The sequence below is a fragment of the Rhincodon typus genome, chromosome 48 (genome assembly GCF_021869965.1).
Source record: "Rhincodon typus isolate 14 chromosome 48, sRhiTyp1.1, whole genome shotgun sequence".
NCBI classification, from domain to species: Eukaryota; Metazoa; Chordata; class Chondrichthyes; order Orectolobiformes; family Rhincodontidae; genus Rhincodon; species Rhincodon typus.
The window spans coordinates 3970924-3981720 of NC_063379.1; the positions used below are offsets into that span (position 1 = coordinate 3970924).

General features: G+C 46.2%; 2 non-coding genes across 2 annotated transcripts; one reads left to right on the forward strand and one right to left on the reverse strand.

The window, feature by feature from the left end:
• Nucleotides 1-4031: 4031 nt before the first annotated feature.
• trnak-uuu lies at nt 4032-4104 on the reverse strand. The gene has a single exon. It is a non-coding gene; the product is annotated as a tRNA-Lys (tRNA).
• A 1378-nt stretch (nt 4105-5482) lies between these two features.
• trnav-uac lies at nt 5483-5555 on the forward strand. Its single transcript has one exon. It is a non-coding gene; the product is annotated as a tRNA-Val (tRNA).
• Nucleotides 5556-10797: the final 5242 nt, after the last annotated feature.

Genomic DNA, 10797 nt, shown 5'->3' on the forward strand with positions numbered 1-10797 from the left:
GGAGGCAGCCCAGAACGGGCATTTAGTCCAAGGAGTGGGAGGGGGAGTTGAAGTGCTTCGCGACTTGGAGGCGCAGTGGCTTGTCGCGAACCGAATGTAGTTGTTCCACAAAGAGGTCTCCGAGCCTCTACTTGGTTTCCCAGATGTAAAGGGGGCCACATTGTGGACAGCGGATACATTATGCCAGATTAGCAGATTTGCAGGTGAACATCTGTTTGATGTATAAGGTTTTCTCGCGGCCTGGGATTGGGGTAAGTGGGGAGGTGTAGGGGCAGCTGTAGCAGTGAAAAGTGGTGGTGCTAGTGGGGAGTGTGGAGCGTACACAGGAGTCCCGGAGACAGTGGTCCCTCCGGAAGGAAGATAAAGGTTGGGATGGGAAAATGTCTTTGCTCGTGTGGTCATATTGCAGATGGCGGAAGTGCCGGATCCGGAGGTTGGTGGGGTGGTACGTATGTTCTGCGAAGCGGTCATCCTTTTTTCCCCCATGTCGAGGAGTTTTTAATTTCAGCTTCGCTGTCCTGGAACTAAGATGAATGACCTTTAACTACAAGGACCAAACTCCTCATGTGCCAGATGCGACTCCATGCCGCAGAGACATTGCCAACCGAAACATGTTGCTTCCAGTCTGGCTGGTGCTCCGAGATGGCACACTGTTAGAAACGTTCTTTGATTTTGAGCTGTAGTTTTGACTAGCTGATAACTTCGAAGCTCAATCGATAGTTCGGCATTGACCGAATTTTGGAATGAGGCCTACGTTACATAGAACGTAGCAGAGCCGTACCGGCCCTCGATGTTGCGCCGACCTGTGAAACCAATTTGAAGCCCATCTAATCTGCACGTTAGACGACATATCGTTGTTTTGAACCGAACGCTTGCTCTTTCGTTTGAATCCCTGTTGATTTCAATACATTCAGGGGTTTTAGCAGCTGCAGCTTCGATTTCGAAGCAGCGCCTGAATAGAGTTTTGAATCTGCGACCCGCACGTTCGATGTCTGATGCTCTATCAACAGAGCTATGCGGACTCACGTCGGCCATCTGGTGCAGAGATACGCAATGGTGAACAAAAGTTGTTGCTTTCATTTCAGTTCGGCATTACTGGTTTCCTGACATTTTCTTTCTTGTGATATCCTCAACTTCCACAATTCATTCACAATTGCATGAAACCAGCACGAACCCATCTCCCTCCCGGCACAAATTACACACTCTCTCAGATACCAAGGTGTACAGCTGGATGAACGCAGCAGGCCAAGCAGCATCAGAGGAGCATGAAAGCTGACTTTTCGGGTCTGGACCCTTCTTCAGAAAAAGAGAGAACGCATCCTCATTTACCAAAATTAAACGCAGAATTGGGTGACCTCGCGTTCTGCCTGTATGTAGAAACAAATTGTGAAGATAGCATGTTATTAATTCAATCTCATCACTCGTTATACAGTTTGAAACCAAGTTTATTGCAATATTCAGAATGAAAGGCTCGCGTTAAAAAGCAGCCCTCACAGGCACTTGAACCAATGTGGTGCAATGTGGAATGGTCACCTTTAAAGCAGCTGAAATTATTTGTGCCTGCGTCTCCACAGTGAAAAATTCCAGTTTCGAACTAAAACAAAGTCGCTGGAAAATTTCAGCAGGACTGGCAACATCTGTGAAGCAAAAACCAAAGATGACATATCGGGTCCGGTGACGCTTCCTCCGAACGGATGGTGGCTGGGAAAACTTCAAATTATAGGCTGAAAAATGCCGAGGGGAATGGGGTAGGGAGTAAACGATAGGGTAGAGCCTAAAGAGGGAGAAGTGAATTTGGCCAGACATACAGTTGATAACGATCCGGCTGGGAGGGAAAATGATTATAAATGGGGACTGTTAGTGACTAACAGCTGGTGTTGTGGAAAGGCAGGCTATGTGGTAACAAGGCCTGGCGTGTTGGGTAGGGGTCTGGGACAGGGGAGAGTTTAGTTCCTAAAAGTATTGAACTTGATATTGAATCCGGAGGGCTGCAGGGTCTCCAAGTGGAAAATGAGATGTGGTTCTTCCAGCTTACGTTCAGCTTCGCTGGAACACTGCAGGAAGCCAGAGATGTTGGCCAGGGAACAGGGTGGTGTGTTAAAGTGGCAGGCAACGGGTAGTTCAGGGTCTTTGTTGCGAGCAGAACGTTGATCTTCTGCAAAGCGGTCAGCCAGTCTACGCTTTGAATCCCGAATGTAGAGGACTTTTTAATTCCAGCTTCCATGTCCTGATTATGAAGACTCGTGCAATGTTGGCCCTTATGAGAAGGGAATTTCTTAATACAACCGTGCAGGGTGATGATGAGACCACATCAGAGTGCTGTGAGCAGTCTTATAATTTCAAAGAAGTCAGAGAAGGCTCATTAAAACGATCCCCGTGTGGTAAGATGACTTCATGAGCAAAAGCTAATCAGGCTGAGACTCCGCTCATCGATGTTTAAAAAAGCGATGTTATCTCATTGAAGCATTTAGGATTCTTAAGGGGCTTAACGGAGTAAATGATGAGAGGATGTTTCCCCTTGTGTGTGAATTTAGAACCAAAGGGCATTTTCTCAGAACAAGGAAAGGCCAATTTAAGACTAAGACAAGGATTAAATCTTCTCTCAGACGATTTCCGTGTCCTGGAACTAAAATAAATGACCCCACCCCAACAACAATGATTAAATTCCTATGTGCCAGGGACGACTCCATGCAGCAGACAGATTGCTGACCAATACCCATGTATTCCAGTCTGGCTGGTGCTCCTAAATGTCACACCGTTAAAGACTTTCTTTTTCTTTCTTTGATCTTGTTGTTAATTTTTAACCATCTTCCTTTCCCAAAAGTTAACGCAGATTTCGGTATCCTCGCCTTGGGCGTTGACGAAGTGTTGAAAAGAAACCTACGGGAGGCAACATATCATTGTATCAATCTAACCGCCCTTTGCATAGAGAGAATCGAAGTTCATTTTCACACCTTGAGACAAGTGAAAGTCCGATTTAAAACCCTCAGATTAAAAGTCTGATGTTTGGGGAGTCAGGAAGTGAGTTACCAATCGCAGTATTCCGAGCTTCTGATCTGCTCATTCCCTTTATGTGGCAAGTTCAGCTGAGTTTCTGATCATTGGTAAGCTCAGGGTGTTGGTTTTAGGGCATTCACTAATGGTAACACAATTGAATGTCCAGGGGTCGGGGATTCCATCTTATCGGAGAGTTCATTTACTGGCATCTTTGCTGGGCAAATGTTACTTGCCACTTGTCAGCCCAAGCCTGAATATTGTCCAGATTTTGTTCCATTGAACATGTCAATACAGTGTGAAGCTGGAGGAACATAGAGGGTTAGGCAGTATCAGAGGTGCAGGAAAGTGAATGTTTCGATTTGGGAGTCCTGGTGAAGGGTCCCAACCCAAAACGTTTCGTTTCCTACTCCTCTGATGGTGCCGAACACGTTGTATTCCTCCAGCTTCACACAAGATTGGCTGTGACTCCAGCATCTGCTGTTCTTGTTATCTGCATTGAACATGGACTGCTTCACCATCTGCAGAGTCGCCAGTGGTGCTGGACAGTTTGCAATTATCGGCATACATCCCCACTTCTAACTTTCTTAGGGATAGAAGGTCATTGATAAGGCAGCTGAAAGTGGTTGTGCCTCGGTCTCTAGACTGAGGAATTCCTGCAGAGATGTCCTGGATCTGACATGAATGACCTCCAACAACCATAACCAACTTCCTATGTGCCAGTGTATGATTCCTTGAAGCATTGAGTTTGACCCACGATACCTATTGATTTCAGTTTTGCTAGTGCTCCTTGATGCCCCTCTGTGAGAAACATTGTTTTTTTCTTTCAATCTCCCCCTTTATTTTTCCCCATCTTCATTTCCCAAAACTAAATCCCGAATTGGGTATCCTCGCTTTGGGCGTTCGCGTGTTGTGCCTGTGTTTAAAAAGATTTTATGGAGGCAGCAAGTGATTAATTTAATCTCAACATCCGTTGTACAGTTTGAAGCCAAGTTTGTGGCAATATTCGGCTGGCAAGCCATCGGGTTTAAAAACAACGCCCGAACAGGGACTTGAACCCTGGACCCTCAGATTAAAAGTCTGATGCTCTACCGACTGAGCTATCCGGGCTTGCTTGTGTATGTCTGCACACTGACACTCAGTGGAGAACATATGATATTGTTTTCATCTGCTTTTCGATTTGTGGATTTCTGACGTCTCCTTTCTTGCGCGATCCCCGACCTCCAAAATGCGTTCGCAATTGCATTACACCCGAGTTCATCTCCCATCCTGCATCAATTACACACTCTCTCATATTTCTTTTTGTGTGCGGTTATGTTGAAGGTTAGCTTCCTGAGAGCAAAAAAAATCACCAATTTCATCTCAACGCTGTTTTAAGCTCCCCGCAAACACATTCACAACCCATCGCACAAATAATTACAATTGGAAAACTTCCACGTAAACAGTCACTGATGGTTTAATGTTTTAACGAAAATCTGTAGCTCGGGTTGTGGTTGGTTCTCCGAGCTGACCGGTTTTAATGCACAGCAGGCGATGAAGGGTCTAGGCCCGAAACGTCAGCCTCTCTGCTCCTATGATGCTGCTTGGCCTGCTGTGTTCATCCAGCCCTGCACCTTGTTGTCTCGGATTCTCCAGTATCTGCAGTTCCTACTATCTCCGGTTTTAATGCATACGTTTTGTCTCCTTTCTCGGTGACATCTGTATAGCCTCCTTTGCAGCGCTGTTGTTCTGTCCCGCTCTGAATCCAGCAACTTTGTTTTTGTTGAGTTCTGAGGATGGGTCACCGGGACCCAAAACGTTAACTCTGTTTTTTTTTTCCTCCTTCACAGATGCTGCCAGACCTGCTGACCTTTTCCAGCAACTTTGTTTTGGTTCCTGAAGTGATATGGTCCGGTTTGTCATGAGTGGGCAGTCTTGTTTCCGGTTTTGTACCGTTGTGGGATGTGGAAGGGGGTCTATTTCAAAGTGTTTGTTAATTGCATCGATGGTTGTAAGCCAGGCCTCCGGGAATTCTCGTGCCTGCCTCTGTCTCGCTTGTCCTAGAAGTGTAACTTTGTCCCCGTCAAACTGATGTCCTTGTATATCGGAGTGTATTAAAACAAGGCGCCATCATTGCATTCCGATGTCCAAGGACATCAATTTGACTGGGATAAAGTTACAGTACTCGGACAAGCGAGACAGAGACGGGCAATAGAATTCCCGGAGGCCTGGTTTTCAACTCCCGATGCAATTAACACACATGTTGAAATGGATCCCATCTACATCCCACTACGGTACAATACCGGAAACAAGACTACCCACCTTGACAGACCGGATCATATTTAGATCAGAGCGGTACAGAACAACAGCGCTTCAACGGAGGCTGCACAGCACTGACGATGTCACCCAGAAAGGAGACGATACGTTTGCATGAGAACCAGTCAACTCAGTGAACGGACCAATAATTCCAGTCGCCAATTGCTTATGAGCTACATTGACCAAACGTGCTGGTTCCATAGTGTAGTGGTTATCACGTCTGCTTTACACGCAGAAGGTCCTGGGTTCGAGCCCCAGTGGAACCACTTCCATTTTGTGCAAATTAAGGAAAACAGTTGGGAAGTCGTGATTACTTTCGTTTTGCAATTCAAATGTCCTCCAAGAATCCAACGTTCTGAATAGAAAGAAATAAAATTACTTACGGATATAATATATTACCCAGAGTGTGGTTTTCTATTCAATTTCTCCTTCAATGGGGCATTGAGTGTTAAAGTTGTTTGGTCATGATGCAGGCCACATTTTGGAGCATTGTATGCAGGATTGGTCACCATACTATAGAAAGGATCTGGAGGCTTTCGACAGGATGCAAAAGATGTTTATCAGAATGTTGCCTGAAGTGGTGTGTTTTAGCTGCAAGGACAGGCTGGGCAAATTCCGATTGTTTTCACCAGAGCGTTGAAGACTGAGGGGCGATCTGATAGAAAAGAATACAATAATGATGGGCATGGATGGTGTGGATAGTCGAAGTCTTTTTCCCAGGGTAGAAATTTCAAATCTTAGGAGGTCAGAGGTTTAAGGCAAGAGGGGATAAGTTTAAAGGAGATGTGCGAGGCAAGCTTTTTACGCATAGAATGGGGGGTGCCTGGAATATGTTGCTGGGACAGGTGGGAGAAGCAGATGCAACAGCAATGTTTAAGAGGCATTTAGACAGACTTCCCTTCAGGGGTGTCTCTATATCTGAAGCAGTTTTCAAGGTAGTGAGAGAGTAGCAATGCAACGTGTGGGCTCCTCAGCCCAGGAACCTAGTGCTTGTCTACTTTGACCACTTTAATTTTTATTTCACTCTATGCTTTTTTTAAATGTTTCCATTTATGATTGTACCTTACCTTCTTTTCATGAATTAGTTAGAAGGCGTCTTCTCCTGGCATAGGCCCAGCATCGAGGTGGCTTCTGATGGCCTGGAATGGCACTATTGAGCTGGCGCCTGGTTGGATGGTGTCCTGGTGTGGCTTTCTTGTCTAGGAGGGATGGTCTCAGCCTGGAGTTGCATTCTTGTCCCAGAGTGGAGGTCTTGTCCCAGCATGGAGGCCTAGTCCCAGTGTGGAGGTCTTGTCTCAGTCTGGTTTTGCAGCGTACCACAAACCCAGGAATCATTAACTGAGAAAAGGTAAACTTTTACTTTCTTTTCTTCTCATTTATCTGTTATTAATTTTTAGGTGTCATGGTACAGTGACTTATAAAACTTTTCACTTTTTTTGTAAAAGTGCATGTGACAATATGTTGATATTCTATTCAGCCTAAGAAGCCCCCATCTTATCGTCACCTTCTTAAGCTCAATTAAGAATGAATGCTCATCCACACACATTGGATTAGTCAAAACAAACCAAGAATGCACATCTACAGCAAATGGCAAGCAAAAAAATGATGAGCTGTGACTTTTTTGACACAATTACCTGTTACAATCTGGTACACAAGGATATGACAATTGCTGCTAAGATAAACATTTGTTTTCCATCCCACATTGCACTGGGGAAGATGATGATGAATAAGTGCATTCTTGAACACTACTGAGTTCCTTGCTCACCACTTTACAAGTCAGTTACTTGTTAACCACTTCATCATGTCTCTGGTGTCCAATATAGGTGAGAGTAGCACATTTCCTTCTCTGAAAGAGGGACTGAACTCGGTTTTTTATTTTGAACATGTGTGAATCTGAGCTTTTTACAAATGCCAGATTAATTTCAAAAATGGAATTTAAATCACTCAACTTCCCAGGCTTGGGAGTCAAACATAGTTGGAATTGAATAAACCAGTGCCAGACAGTAGGCTTGCAAGACTCCAGAAGGAAATGATCAGGTACAGTGGGAACAATTGGAGATCCCAATCAGAAAGCCAGCACCAGGAGAAACAATGGACTGAAGGGCCTCCTTCATGCAATTTCTTTCTAATGCACAAAATGGGGAGTTTTAAATAGTTTTTCCTGCCAGCAAGTAGGTCTCTTATATGACCATAAAAAATAGGAACAGGAGAAGGCCATTCAGTCTTCAATTTGATCATGGTTAATAGAACGTTTCTCACATTCACTTTCCTATAACCCTTGCTTCCCTACTGATCAAGAATCTACCGATCTGAGCCTTAAATATATACAAGGACTCTGCCCCCACAGATCACTGTGGTAAGGAATTCCAAGAACTCACAACCCTTTGAGAGAAAATGTTGCTCCTCATCTCAGTCTTAGACTGATAACCTTTATTCTGAGTCTATGCTCTCTGGTCCTTAACTCTCCAATGAGGGGAACCGTTCTGTCAGCATTTATCCTGTCAAGACCCTTAAGCATTTTTTTTACTCACTTGTGGGTCATGGGCATTGCTGGCTGGGCCAGCATTTATTTCCCATCTAATATCGCCCTTGAAAAGGTGGCAGTGAGCTGTCTTCTTGAACTACTGCAGTCTATGTACTGTTGGTAGATCCACAATGCTGTTGGGGAGGGGGGGGGGGGGCGAGCGGGGATATCCAAAATTTTGACCCAGTGACACTAAAATAACAGCAATTTATTTCCAACTCAGTGTGGTAGTGTCTTGAGGGAGAACTTGCAGTTAGTAGTATTCACATGCACCTGCTGCCCAAGTCTTTCTAAATGGAAGTGGTTGTGTGTTGCTCTCTTACAATCTTTATGTGATATGTTTCTAATTGTGTTTGTTTTGATGAGATCACCTCTCATTCTAAATTCCAATGAATTGAGTCCCAAGCTGTTTAACCTTTGCTCATAAGACAATCCCTGCATGCTGGGGATCAACTTAGGCAAAAAAAACAAAGAACCATGGACACTTAAAATCTGAATACATTACTGGAGAAGCTCAGTAGGTCTGGTGGCATCTGGTGCAAGAAAGCATAAGTAACATTTCCTGACCAGTTCTGAAGTAGAGTCAATGGACTCGAAAGTTAACTTTGCTTTTCTCTCTCTGAACAGATGCTGCCAGATCTGCTGAACTTCTCCAATCTTTTATCATCATCTTCATGTGTTTTCTGTGGACTGCCTCCTAAAAAAAAGCATTACATCCTTAAACACTTCAGGTGTCCCCGCTTTAGGAAGGATGTCGTAAAATTTGAAAGGATTCAGGAAAGATTTACAAGGATGTCTCCAGGTTTGGAGGTTTTGAGCAACAGTGAGAGGTTGAATAAGCTGGGGCTATTTTCCCTGGACCGTCGGACACTGAGAGGTGACCATATAGAATTTATAAAACCATGAGGGGCATAGTTAGAGTGAATAGTCAAGGTCTTTTCCCTAGGGTAGCAGAGTCAAAACTAGAGGGCATAAGTTTAGGGTGAGAAGGGAAAGATTTAAAAAGGACCTGAGGGGAAACTTTTTCACATAGAGCGTGGTGCGTATATGAAATGAGCTGTCAGAGGAAGTGGTGGAGGCAGGTACAATTACAACATTCAAAAGACATCTGGATAGGTATATGAAGAGGAAGGGTTTAGTCGGATATGGGTCAAATGCTGGCAAATGGGCCCAGATTAATTTAGAGATAGTAAGAACTACAAATGCTGGAGTCAGAGATGGCACAGTGTGGAGCTGGAGGAACACAGAAGGCCAGGCAGCATCAGAGGAGCAGGAAAGTTGACGTTTTAGTTGGGGATCCTTCTTCAGAAATTAATTTAGGGCATCTGACGTCATGGACGAGTTGGACTAAAGGGTCTGTTTCCATGCTGTACAACTCTATAACTCTATCAGCAACATCCGTCTTCCTGGAACAACTGGGCATTAAAGACATCAATCGCCACAACCTCTCCACCCCTCTCACCCACTCCAACCTCTCCCCCACAGAACGTGCAGCCCTCCGCTCCAATCCCAACCTCACCATAAAACCTGTGGACAAGGGAGGCGCAGTTGTAGTATGGCACACAGACCTCTACATCGCCAAGGCCAAGCGCCAGGTCTCTGACACCTCCTCCTACCGCCCCCTTGATCATGACCCCACGCCCGACTACCAAACCATCATCTCCCAAACCATCCACAACCTCATTACCTCAGGTGACCTCCCACCCAACCTCATCGTTGTCCAACCCCGCACCGCCCGCTTCTATCTCCTTCCCAAAATCCACAAACCTGACTACCCTGGTCGACCCATTGTCTCCACCTGCTCCTGCCCCACCGAACTTATCTCCACCTTTCTTGACTCCATTTTCTCCCCCTTGGTCCAGGAACTCCCTACATCCGTGACACCACCCACGCCCTCCACCTCCTCCAAAACGTCCAATTCCCCGGTCCCCAACACCTCATCTTTATCATGGACGTCCAGTCCCTATACACCTACATTCCCCATACAGATGGCCTAAAGGCCCTCCGCTTCTTCCTGTCCTGGAGGCCCGACGAGTCCCCCTCCACTGACACCCTCATCCGCTTAGCCGAACTTGTCCTCGCCCTCAACAACTTCTCTTTCAATTCCTCCCACTTCCGACAGACAAAGGGGGTAGCCATGGGTACCCGCATGGGCCCAAGCTATGCCTGCCTCTTTGTAGGTAACATGGAACAATCCTCTTTCGTAGCTACACTGGCCCTAAACCCCACCTCTTCCTCCGTTACAATGATGACTGTATTGGCGCCGCCTCGTGCTCCCACGAGGAGCTCGAACAGTTCATACACTTCACTAACACCTTCCACCCCAACCTTAAGTTCTCCTGGACCAGCTCCGATACCTCTCTCTCCTTCCTGGACCTCTCTGTTTCCATATCTGGCAACCACCTAGAAACTGATATCCATTTCAAGCCCACCAACTCCCACAGCTACCTAGAATACACCTCCTCCCACCCACCTTCCTGCAAAAATGCCATCCCCTATTCCCAATTCCTTCGCCTCCGCCGCATCTGCTCCCAGGATGAGGCATTCCACTCCCGTACATCTCAGATGTCCTCGTTTTTCAAGGACCACAACTTCCCCCCCTCAATGGTCGAGAACACCCTTGACTGTGTCTCCCACATTTCCCGCAACTCATCCCTCACACCTCCTCCCCGCAATAACAACCAAAACAGAATCCCCCTCGTCCTCACGTACCACCCCAACCAACCTCCGGATCCAACGCATCATCATCCGACACTTCCGCCATCTGCAATCCGACCCCACCACCAAAAATATGTTTCCCTCCCCACCCTTATCTGCTTTCCGGTGGGACCACTCTCTCCGGGACTCCCTTGTCCGCTCCACACTCCCCTCCAGCCCCACCACACCCGGCACTTTTCCCTGCAACTGCAGGAAGTGCTACACCTGCCCGTACACCTCCCGCTTCACCTCCATCCCAGGCCCCAAGAAGACTTTCTACATCAAGC